The 12,989-nt window shown below is 41.0% G+C and overlaps 1 protein-coding gene across 2 annotated transcripts in view; it reads right to left on the bottom strand.

The window, feature by feature from the left end:
• RABGAP1L (RAB GTPase activating protein 1 like) overlaps positions 1–8,264 on the bottom strand; it is a 560,468-nt gene extending 552,204 nt beyond the window's left edge. Inside the window, exon 1 of one of the 2 annotated variants that reach the window (XM_074349821.1) lies at positions 8,103–8,264. The gene's annotated coding sequence lies outside the window, so the exon portion shown is untranslated. The remainder of the gene's footprint in view (positions 1–8,102) is intronic. The other variant, XM_074349820.1, reaches the window with a different exon arrangement.
• Positions 8,265–12,989: the final 4,725 nt, after the last annotated feature.

Raw genomic sequence — 12,989 nt, 5'->3', positions numbered from 1 at the left:
GATCTTAAGCAAATTACTGAATTTCTCTAAGCCTGTTCCCTAATCTGCGAACTACAAATGATACTGTAAAAGTTCCTACCTCAGGCACTTATTGCAAAGATTAACTAGATAATGCACATTATCTTATATAATAACTAACCCACTGAACACTCAATTAATGTTAGTTCTTTGTTATTATTATTCAAAAAGAAAAAAACTGGCAAATCACAGAGAACCTCACAACAGCACTAGATCAAGAATTAGGTCTTATGTTTCACCTATCCCGTCTTCCACAAAACCAAAAAATGTTTTTAGTTATTTGCAGCTTAAAGACTAGTTTTCTCTCACCCACTCTGGCAAACCAAAATTTCTAAAATCTACTCTTATAATCATCCTCTTCCAAATGAAATTCTCACAAGTACCTAAAATCGCCACAGTTCTCTACTTAGAAAAGTAAATTCTCTGTGGACCTCAGTTCCACTATGATGAACCTAAAAACATAATTGAAATTATAAGCATTAACTGCTAAACAAACTGGTTTCTCTAACCTATTATTAGACTATCTTTTAAAAACTTTATCAAATGGTAGAGATCATGGTATTATTGTTTGTGAAACCAAGCACAGCAGGAGGAACCTGTTTCATGTATCAAAACTATCGACAATGTTGACAAGAAATATAAAATGCATGTCAGAATTTGCTTAAAAAATTAGAGGCCTACACTTAGTGAAAAATTAAGCTGCAATATTCACGCATAAACATTTTATAGGTTCAATAGTATTTGAACTAGTTGGTGGTCCTAGGATTTGAACAATAATATCTAATTTCATTTTCCCATTAACTTTACCACCAAGCATGGGCTAGTGTTAGAGTTGAGTCTAGAATATTGAGGGGAAAAAAAATGGATGGAAGGAAAGAAGAAATTAACTTACAATTTAGTACCATCTTGATAGGTATACATCTTTGCATAGAAAAACTAAGACAAAAGCAAATCAAAACATTAGTCCAAACTTGACCATTAACAGCAGGGCAAATATGAGACAAAGATTTTAAATGAAAGAATATAGTTCATGAGTGAAGATCTTTGTGGAAATAAAATAATAAATGTATGAACTCTGATGGCAAACAGCTGCTGAAACAACTAAATTACTGTGAAACAACCTAAGAAACCATGTCGTCTGCCAGTATATGCACAGGCTCCCTTCAAGGGCTGACTTCTCACCCAACTAAAATACAATCTATTCAAAGTGTTATACCAAGATAAATTTACTAAAGAGAAACAAACTACTCAAGGAAATACCTAGTAACCACTCTAACAACCATTTGCATTTTATACAATGCCTTTAGCAGGAGGGCTCAAAAGGACAAAAACAACGTGAAGCACAGAATACTCTACATTGTTTACCAAAAACTCCTGTTGCATGTCTCTTAAACCTTCAAAACTGAAAACCGCAAGTTTGTATTTTTTCTAAAAACAGTGTTTGTTATTTGCATCCCCTGTGCTGAAGTCTAATTTTTAAAGTCTGTAATTTTGCCTACTGATGATAATGAGGGCAGAATATGGGTGTACATATGGGTAGGAGAGAGGCTGGGAAATCCTTCACTGGTACATGAATGAATTCCACACTTGCCTTTTAAAATGTGCTCCTTTCTTGGAAATTTGGCATTAAAAAAAAAATCCCTTTGGGTTTGCATACTTTCATATGTGTGACTATTTCACATGATAGTCTTCAAAGAGCCAGACCACTTATTTTTAGTCACTTACCAGATAGACTGTATTTTTACCACAAATTTCAATAACTGGTTGGAGGGAGACGGGTGTATGTGTATATACATACATACTTACAAACATACGCATCCATGTACATGTGTTTATCTTTAGAACATGTTTGCATAGTTTATATTAAGGACATCAACACCACACTTGGCACCAGAAAAAATGATGGTAGAAAATTTGGAAAAATTTTAATAAACTATATTTGTGTAACCTAATACATCTCAAAAACAAACAAAAAAACCACCTCTGTGCTGACATGATTAGCTACTTCATTCAATTGGTGTGAGGTATCTGAGGCATGCTGCATCTGAACTCTTATCATGCTATTTGGGGTTTAATATCTTGTACAGCAATTCATATGAAACTGCTAAAACCTTCTAAAGCGACAGGACACTATACATATCAAAAGGTTAAATCAATGAGGAAAACAGTATGGCAGATACATAATTCATGTTTATTTTGGAACCAAAGTTCACCCCAAAAATTCCTTTTCAACCATCCCAAAGTAGCCCAGCTTTTTACCAACCAGACAGTATTTACCATAGCAACTTCATTACCAAGATTACCAAAACTTTCCACACACTTTCAACAGTCTGTATGTGTTGTTACCCAGGCAACATTCCAAGGGGGCTTTTACCTTTACAGAACTGGTGGGTCAGAAAAGAAGTAAAGCTTCTTCAAATTGACTGTGCGTCATTTTAATTAGAAGCAGCGAGTGTGAAACCATCAGCAGACAGAAAACCCTGAGAACTACCACTAGTGCTTCAATTTGATTAACAGACACAACTTACTGTCATTTGTCTCCATTTCTAGCCACCTAATTCCCCGTGGAACAAAGCAAGCTCCATACAGGACTTCAATACATCCCAAGCATACAGACTGTCAAAGACAAATGCTGCTATACAAGATCTTGTGGTAGCTCACAGCGAAAAAAAAATGTAACAATGAATATATGTATGTTCATGTATAACTGAAAAATTGTGCTCTACACTGGAATTTGACACAACATTGTAAAATGACTATAACTCAATAAAAAAATGTGTAAAGAAAAAAAATGTAAATGCTGAAATCCAAGGAACGTCTTTGAGTAAAGAATCTACCAATCCCTCACAACTGGCTGTCGTGTGAAATACCCTGCCTTGCTGCCCTAAATTCTGAAAATTAGTCAGCTCAGCTGCGGATCGGTATAAACTGTCTTTCTGCCTAAACCAAACTTGCCTCCAAAAATTAAGATCCAGTCATTTAGAAAGCACATTTTAGAGGGTACTCCGAAAAGACTTTCAAAACTGCTTCCTGTTCTGCTACAGCCAATTTGATGCTATTTGGCAAAACAAAAAATAATGATACCGCCTTACAAAGGAAGCATTTTCCCTTTCTTTTCAACAATTTTAGAACTGGTAAACTCAAGATTGTTTCCCTTACACTAATAATTTTTCCCTCAGCTTTTAGACTAAGGATACTTAAGTGCTTTCTGGGTCATAGTCTAATCAGGAACACAGCATATAAAGCTTATTTAATGCTAAGAAGTACTCGATGACTCCAGAGACAAAAATGAAAGACAAGCTGAAAAGTAAAAAGGAAAACTGGCATTCAAGGCTCTTCACCATCTGGTGCTGACGGACTCTTCCTTGCCCAGCCCTTTCCCTCTACGCCTTTGATCACCCTGGCCCCTGGCCTAGAAAGGCCTTTCTCTGTATACTATTTGTCCTATTTCCATATGTCCAAATCCTACCCATTCTTCAAAGGAAGGTTTAAATGTCACCTCTCTCCTTATCCTTACAACTAAAGTAATCTCTCCCTCCTCTCTAAACTCTTTACCGCCTTATCTTTATCTCTTTACCACACATTACTTTCTGCCTTACATTATCTTTGTTTCCACATTTAATCCCCCACATGAGCACAAGCCTCAGGGTCAGGGCTCACGTCTTATTCATCTCTATTCAAACTACTTAACACAATGTCTTACACATATTAAGCACTCTAACTGAGCCACATGCATGGCCCGGGTTAGGAAAAGAGAAGTCCACTAGAAACAATTCTAGATTAGGAGTCTGCAGACCTGGCTTTGCTAATAATTAGCTATATGACCTTGAACTTCAATCTTTTAGTACCTTCATCCACAAAGTCAAGACGGTGTCTTAAATCAGTTTTTAACTATAGGCTCTTATCCATTATCCGGCTGTAAAATAAATTTAGGGGTCAAAATCCAGCATTTATTTTAACCAAAATGAAATAGAATAGAAAATATCAAAGTGTGTTGAAGGTAGTGGTGTGGTGTACTGTAAATGTTTAACAACTGGCTATGAGAAGAGAGAAAAGCTCTCAATTGTTAATATTTGCTGATTTCCCTGGTATAAATACTCCCACTGCAGCCAATTTCAAGTTACCAACATGGTGTCACTGAACGTGCAGGTAGGTGGGAAGAGAAAGGCACAAAATTGCTCTTGCAAGCCAACAGATGAGCCAGCTCCGGCAAGGTCCTAAAAAGATACGTGTTGCTTTGCCAAACTTTCCTTACAACTTTGCATATGAGTGTGAAAGTGTGTGTGTGTGTGTGTGTGCGCGCGCGCGCGTGCGTGCGTGTGTGTGTGCGTGCGTGTGTGTGTTGAATTCGGGTATAAAATGTATTTTTTTTTACTTTGAGTCACAGTCAAAGCAGTTCATAAATGTTCAGCTAAACAATCTACTAGTCTCTTCTATGTGTACTACACAATGCAGTAAATCTCACTCTTACTTACACATGTAATCTCTTCACCACCAAAATCTATATTCATCTTCAAAAATAAGAGTAACAGAGATGCCTATTGATATCACCAGAAGGCAAATTACAGGGAGTGGAAACGTGGCTTATCAGCCAAAGGCCAAGGTTCTTAGCCCTTGTTCAGTTACACACAACAGAGGGATACAATACCCTCCTACTAGCAGCAGCAGCTCTTTTAGCAAAGGGTTAGGGGAGAGGAGGGGAGAGGAGGGGAGAGGAGGGGAGAGGAGGGGAGAGGAGGGGAGAGGAGGGGAGAGGAGGGGAGAGGAGGGGAGAGGAGGGGAGAGGAGGGGAGAGGAGGAAATCTTGAGTATGAGTAAAAATCCAGCTACCTGTGATATAAGCCCATGCCCCCACCCACTAAAAATCTGAGTACAGAGAAAACTCATGCTACAAAAAAGTAAATTTCGGTATCTGATGCTTCCCTGTCAAACTCTGCAGCACAAGCTTGCATCCTTCAAAGAGACTTCCACTACTGAGAATTCCCTACTAGAATTAAGTTTTTGCCATGGACTAGAGACACATAGTACTTGTTGAATTTAGAATAGGCATGGGGAAAAATAGCACAGCAAACAGTTGTTAGACTTGATATTCTGAGAAAATCAAGCTCTTACTGAAAAAGAAATACTTTATTTTCTTACTTCTTATTTAAGCTTACTAGACTGGGTGAGGAGAAGGGAAGTTTCTTGAACATATTTTTGGCTGTATTATGTCTATCACAACAACACAGTCTGTAACAGATTTTTCATGAGTGTTTATAAAGAATTGTGTTTTCTATTTTTAAGTTTACTTAGAAAACAAAAAGGCTCAAAATTTCAAATAGGCTAATAATCTTAGCCCAAATCTAACTCCAAATCAACTGAATATATGCCTAGAAGTTTCCCAGGAAAATCCCCCAAAATTACACCAAAAAACACCAAGGGATGACAAAAAGGAGTCACCACGAGCACAAACTTGCTATACTCAAACAATTATGGCACCCTATCTGTTGAATGAGTGCAGTATGGGAAGTAAATGAAGTATAAAGAAGGCAATGTTGAGATGCGGGCTCTGCTTACTTTCATTAACTCTTTCTTATTAGGGTCTGCTGATAGTCATTGTACTTACCCAATTTCAAATACTGACCATCAAGTGAAAATTATTCGCCACTCTGAAAAGCCGAGTTAAGTCAAGCAATGTCTTTCTCCATGATCACAATATTAGACCTCTCCTTAAACACTGAGTATGTTTTACCATATCTCAGGCTCAAGTCTGTACTTTCTTTGCCTCTACTATTTGTGGTGGCAAATGCTCAGAAGACAAACTCTGTAAGAAATTCCAGAGCTGTCTTTGCAGTACCAGAAGCTGGTATAGCCCTGGGCTGCTGGCCATACTCCGACCCAGTGCCTAACCTATTTATATAAAGCAAGAGCCATACACATGCAGCAACTCATTAAAACTTGTGAGACATAGCAAAAAAAGCTTTGTGCCTGGGAATCCCATAGCCTACAGTATCTATGTCATTGTCCAAACACCCTCTATCCAGGAACAATCATCCCTACAGGACTTCAAGACACTGGCAGGCTGAAATGCAGACCCAACCCAGTTCCACACCCTCAATAAAAAAAAGTTTTGCTTCTTAGTTACTACTCTCTTCAAAGCTAATCTCTAGAAGCCTGGCTATCTCCCACTCATAATATTTTCACTTGGCACAACAGAATTCCTTTTGACTACTCCAAAATAATGGATAAAAGGACTATCAGCTTTAATGCTGTATCATCTGAGTTCAAACAAATATACAGTAACTGAACGAGTTCAAGTTTGGGTTAAGGCAAAGAAAAAATTTTAATTACCAGTTTTTAGAAGTCACAGATTTAGAATTGGCTGAGCTGATAAATATGAAAACTGTTCCACATGCCTAATAAAATTCTGTTATTCAAATTAAAAGCATCATAGTAACTACTAGAGTGAAAAGAAAATGATCTGAATCATGAAACAATCAGCAAAGGAACAAAAATTCTAGGAATTATAATATATAAAAATTCCCATCAAATAACTACATTCACTACACGTCCCAATAGCACTGGACCTACCACCTTGTTTCTAGCTTTCTAGAACACAATATACAGTATATATACATATAAACACTGTCCCACTACATCCACGTCTCCCCAGATGACTTGTTAATACCTAATATCAGGGCAAGTTTTGACTTGATTTAATAGAGACACCAGGCTAGCTCAGTCTCAACTAACTCCCCAACCAGGTAAGCATTTAATACAATTTGATGATAATGAATAAATTAAATTCATCTGGTCTTTCTCCTCTGTAATTTCATTATCAGTTTCACATGGGACTCTGTTGAGATAATGAATCACAGGCCAGTTTTCCAGTACTAGCAACTTGTGGACCAATATTTTCCATGAACAAAATCCTCTTCCAATAGTCTACAAACGTGCGGCAGAAGCCATAAACTATTATGAGAAAAGTCAGAAGGTTTTCATGATGCCGTGTTTTCGGAATCGTAACAAGCAACTATCTACCCCCACCATGTACAAGAAAATTTAAATATTTTTTTTAATCCCTAAACCTGCCAGTACCAAAAATGCAGACATTGAAATCAGTTTCCAAACAGCGCTATAATCTGTCAGGCAAGCAAAAGTTTTCCCCACCATTAGAATAATGAGGTTGACATTTCTCAACATTTACATGAAACTCTCAATTCTGCAAGTGACCACCAAAATTTTGGTACATTTTCTATGATCCTACCTGAGAGGTACAAGGAGAATGCACGAACTGCCCTGGGATCAGAAACAAACCCTGTCAGCCCAGTTTCCTAGCACCCGGCCACCTCCCGCTGGCCGGTGGCCCCTTTCCACATGCTGACGCACTGCCCAGCCCTGCACCGTTGGCGACCAGTGCAAAGTACTAGCCGAGTCTCAGAAACTTTGACTCAGTTATCAGGACACTGAGCACCCACTACCTGGACAGGAGTTGTCTGGCATGGCCAGGCGGTCAACTTTAAAGCGGGGCATTCCTTGCAGGTAGAGATCTGCCCAGGATGCAGCCCATCCCAGACTGCAAAACCACAAGCATCGACAGCAGGAGCAGAGAGCAAAGTGCCGGGCGGAGACAGGGGGAGCGCGAGGGCGAGACGCGGTCACGAACAGATTGCCTGAATGTGGGTACGAAAATATCCTAAACACACGCCCCCCGGACGTGGGGCCACTGGGACTGCGAACGCGGCAGCAGACACGGCACAGCAGCGGGCGACGGAGGCGGCGGCAATGTCACAGGGCACAGCTGGAGACGAGCACCCAAGTCAACACCCCGCCCCCCCAGGTGAGGGGTGACGACCCCACCCGCCTGCCTGCCCGCCCGGGCCGGGAGGAGCCGCCACCCAGGAGAACCGCGACGTCCGGGGAGCGACCGACAGTCCCGAACCGCCCCGAGCCCTCCTCTCGGGGTCCTCTCGCATCCTGTCCCGGGCCCGGCTCCCACCACAACCCTCCCCCGGCTCAGCCCGGGCGCCAAAACCCCCAGCCCTGCCCGCGGCTCCGAGCCGCCCGTCCGCCTGCCGGCCCCTAGGAGGCCTCCCTCGCCTCACCTCCTCACGTCTCCGCGGGCAGGGCCGGAACAACTCCGCCAGGCGCCCGCGTCCCACCCGCCGGCCCGCGCTCTGCGGCCGGGCCCGTCCCGTTCCGTTCACTCCGCGGCCGCCCGAGCCCTGGGAGGGCGGAGGGAGCGGAGAGAGGAGGGGAGGAGGCTCGCCCGGCAGGAAGAGGCGAGGGAGGGGCGGGCAGAGGAGGCGGCTCGGCGCGGCGTGCGCGCTCTTGTGGGCGGAGGCGCGCACGCGCATACACGTCCCCGCCTGGCCGCGGTAGGGCTGGGGGCGGGGAAGTCGAAGACCTGAGAGACCTGGGTTGTTAAGAGAAGGGACCCAGGAAGGGGCAAGAGGCGCTCGCCGCTTTTCAGCACTTCCCGGAGGGCTAGCCGCGCCGGGGAGGCAGCCCGCGCGGGCTCGCTGAGGGCGGCCGCGAGCCCCGGGCGAGTTGCGCTGCCCAGCGGATACCGAGCTTTTAGCTAATTCTGAGTTAGGGGCGATTGTGTTCTTGCTCATAAACCTAGCCGAAATATATTTTCATTCTTAATGCCCAGTAATCCTCAGGGAAGTCACCTTAAAGAATACTAACTTTTCTCGCCAGTTGCTCTTTTCTGTTCCCCTTTCAAGGTGTCTCGTGTGCTTATGAAGCGCTCCTTTGCTGAATTGTTCCCTGGGACTCGGGGGATTGAAGAGGGGAAAAAAACCTGTGGGGAATTAACAGGAAAACGCTAAGGACTAACGTATTTCTATGAAGAAAACGTCCCCTCACTTGCACCTTTTTATCCTTTGGGGAAATTAACTTGGGGGTACAAACTACTAGTAGAGGTAAAAATAAGGCAACTCTTTTTCCTCTGCTAAGAATGTACCGATCCTTGAACTGTAGACATCCTTCGGAGATCCTGCAGCTAGAAGTGACCAGGAAATTTTCCGAATTTCCTTAGCGCTTTGTTTCTATAGGTTTGTGGCACCTAATATATTCAGCCTTATCTAGCTAAATCTGTGCAATATTTTACCTCACCAGAGAATCTTTGAAGACCTGCTTCATTTCTATCTTCCATCATGTCTAGCATAGTGTCTGTCTCATAGAAAGTACTCCGTAAATGTGTGAATAAGTTAAGACACTGCAGTAAGAATTAAGTGTATGTCCAGTGATTTGAGCTCTAGAATGACTTCTTTAGTTTAAGTCTCTCTTCTGTCACACTTCGATTCCCCTGCACTCATTTCCTCACTAGATGCAAAAGCTACCCTAAGAAATACATTTTTCCAAAGAGACGTCTCAAGTTTTTCTCCCACCTTTCCCCCGCCACCGTCCCCTTTTCCTAATTTAAATGTCTATAGATGCTGGGACATATCAAGAGTATTGCAACTATTTTGCGTTTCCCCTCCCTGCTGGGCTCCTTCCCAGAAGGTCCTTTAACCTCTGTATCCCAAGAGTCTACCAAGCTCTGGGCCTGATTCAGTAAATGCTGGACATTAGATATTTAATAAAGATTAGAATAACTCAAATCATTATATTTATTAGAATAACTCAGATCATCTATATTAATACATAAGCCAACAAGTAGGTACTAAGCCTCTCTAAATAAATGTTACACAAGGCACTCTATGAAAGTCAGCGGGTGAAAAAGGCAGTTTCTGCCTTCTAATATCTGCTAACTGAAGAGTTTTGACAAAAAGGGTAGCACTATGGTAATTATCTGCACTCAGTAAGAAACAGCCCCCCAAAAAAGGAAAAAAAATTTAAGTCATAAATCTAAAATAGGTTTAGTGTTCCCAAATTCAGTTCCATATGCCTTTAGCAGCAACAATAATGTCCTCCATTGGCTGTTTCCAGTTAGTTCTCCTATTAAAGTAGAGCATAGCATCTAAGTCCCTATTATAGGATTACTGATGTGCCAGCTTGCTACAAAGCAAAGAAAAACTCTGTCCCGTGGCCACGTGTTACACCTCTAATCACCAGGGGTCATTCTGTAAAACTGAACTGTTCCTCACAATAGAACTTAGATAAGAGATGTCACAGGAGAACCCAGATAAGGGACAAGTCACAACAGAACCTAGGTAAGAGGCAGTGAAGGTGATTTGGTACAAGCCCATCCTCACCACCAGGAAAACAGTTCTAGGTACATGCCGAAGAACTCACAACAACGCCTTCCTCATATACTGTGTGCTGCTCACTTCTCTCCCCACTATGGCTTCCTTAGCATTAGTCCTACACTAGCAGCCCTGGTCCATGAAAGGACTAAAGCTCTCATTTTGAGGGAAAATGTTATAAAATATTCTAGTATGATTCATAACATGACAGAAACTGGTGGTCTAGGTCCAGATCTAACCCACAAACACATTTTGCTTGGTTGGCATAGTGCTTAAAAAATAAGCCAAAGTTAAAAGCCAGAAGATTTCATATGCTTTTCAGGCTTCTCTTTAAAAAGTCAAAGATTTGGTAGCAGTCGGCTTATATTTTCACAGAATGACAGGAAACTACAGGACAAGCATTCTCTCTTTTCCCAAAATCTCTACAGTCCCTATTGTACCTTACACTGCCCTGTCTCCTTCATGTGGGTCTGCAGTTCCCCATTTAAAATATCATAATATCAAAAAACAGGAAACAAGTTAACTGTTGAACAAAAATGGAAGCGTTTAAACTATGGCATTTAACAGAATAGCATATTATATTGCTTTTATCATGAGCATTACTGGTTGACTCGCAGATGTCCATTTCCACCCCTCTGCAATTGTGAGGCTGCTAATAATTTGAATGGGAATAGGCCCAGTTCCACCTCCAAGTGCAGACTCTGACTAAGGTACATAGTCAGCCTAATCAGATCCTCACCTTACTCTGTCAGTGATAGACCTTAACACAGGTCTAAATTGGTCCAATCATAAGCCAGGTCAGATCTTGTGTTTGCTGGGAGAAGAAAAGTGTTCTCTCTCTTACTCTAGCTGGTGTAATGGGTATATGTGAGTCCTGTAGTTACTGCAGCCACTTTGCTACCACGAGGGAAGCCAGCCTGAGGGAAAAGCTGACACATGGTGGAGGAGCTCAAACCCAGATTGAAACCTGCTGCCATCCTCTGGAATTAGTAAATTCCCTGAGCCAGTAAATTTTCTTAGCTTTAAAAAAAAAAAAAAAAGTTTGAATTTGGCTCTTTATTACTTGCAGCCAAAGCTAAATTTTCCATGCAATTACAGAAGAAGAAGCTGTAGTTGCATTATATGACCCTTCTAAGGATACACTTTCAATGGAATAAATAGGTGACAACCAACTTGGTAAAATCTTAGAAGGTCTTGACAGGAACTTGACCACTACCCCCCAAAAATCCTTCCCTAACCAGATTACCTGATGCCTAAGAATCTATCACTACAGTTTTTTAAAACTTTGAGTTAAATCCTGTGCCCTATTCAAATCAACTTACCCTGAGAAGAGTACTTCATGACTCTACTCAGTAATCTTGTATAAATGAGTTTCATATGGTTTTTGAGCAGCTTTTTACTAGTGGGAAGGTAGAAAAAGCAACACTGGGAGCCTGAGGAAGGAAGGAATCACAGAGAGCAAAGATGTAACAGAAGAGACTATAGATTCAGAAGACAAACTTTTATATATCATAGTTCTATGTAGGGCTAAAATTCAGAGTAATTAATTTAATCATACTAAGCCCATATGATAAATCAAACCTATATTACAATCACTCTTATAAGACTGAATAAGAACCAAATCTCCAAGGCTAACTGTAAAAAGTCAAAGAGTGGGCAGTGGCCAATTCCTGGGAATCCCAGCCCCTTCCCCGGGGTAGTTGGAATGGTCCTTCCTTTTGTTAGCATATGAAGCTACCTAGCTTATAAAAATGCAACACCTTGCCTCGAGGCTGCCTGTCTTACTCCCTCATCTTTGGAAACAGCCCACACTCTGTGGAGTGTGTATCTACTTTTACTCTAACCTGAACACCCAACCCCCACACCTCATGGCCTTTGAAACAGCCTGCACTCTATGTAATATGTATCTCTCTAAATAAATCTACCTTCACTCAAAAAAAAAAAAAAAAAGAACCAAATCAAATACTATGTAAAATTTCCTCAGCAGTAGAAGAGACAGGCAGATTCATAAATGTCTCTCTGAAGAATAGCAATGTACTGCAAACTTTTGCAGTTTGATAAGAAATAAAAAGGACACCTCCAAAACCTTTTTCCCATACCTTGTGGCAGATGTCTGAAATTCATCTCACCATCAGAATCCTTTTCTTCAGTCTGCGGCAGTGATCCTCTTTAATATATAACAAAATCACCTTGGGAGTTTATTTTTAAGGTGCAGATCTCAATTAATTTTTTTATTTAAGTATAGTCAGTTTACAATATTATGTTAATTTCTAGAGTATAGCATACTGTTTCAGTTTTATATACATATTCCTTTTCATTTTTTTTATTATAGGCTATTACAAGATATTGAATATAGTTCCCTGTGCTACACAGTAGGACCTTGTTGTTTGTCTCTTTTGTATATAGTAGTTAGTATCCGCAAATTCTGAACTCCCAATTTATCCCTCCACCCCCCCTTTCCCCTCTAGTAACCGTAAGTTTGTTTTCTATGTCTGTGAGTCTGTTTTAAAGTGCAGACTTCTATACTCAACCCCTGTAAGATTCAGTAACTCTGGGATGGGACTCAGAGTTTTAACTTTTTGTTACAAAAATGTTTAAGCGACATAAAAAGTAGAATAGTATAATGTCTTCATGTGCCAATCGCTCAGCTTGAACAAGTATTACCATATGGCCAATCTCCTTTTCCACACCCTTCACATGGATTTCACCCATAAAAAATATAAATATATATACTTCATTACATAGTTCTAAAAGATAAGGATTTTTTTTCAGCCAATAAAATCCAGAATGTGGAAAACT

The sequence above is a fragment of the Camelus bactrianus genome, chromosome 21, assembly GCF_048773025.1.
Source record: "Camelus bactrianus isolate YW-2024 breed Bactrian camel chromosome 21, ASM4877302v1, whole genome shotgun sequence".
NCBI lineage: Eukaryota > Metazoa > Chordata > Mammalia > Artiodactyla > Camelidae > Camelus > Camelus bactrianus.
The sequence above is the reverse complement of the archived record's forward strand: the minus strand, read 5'-3'. Positions and strand labels throughout refer to the sequence as shown.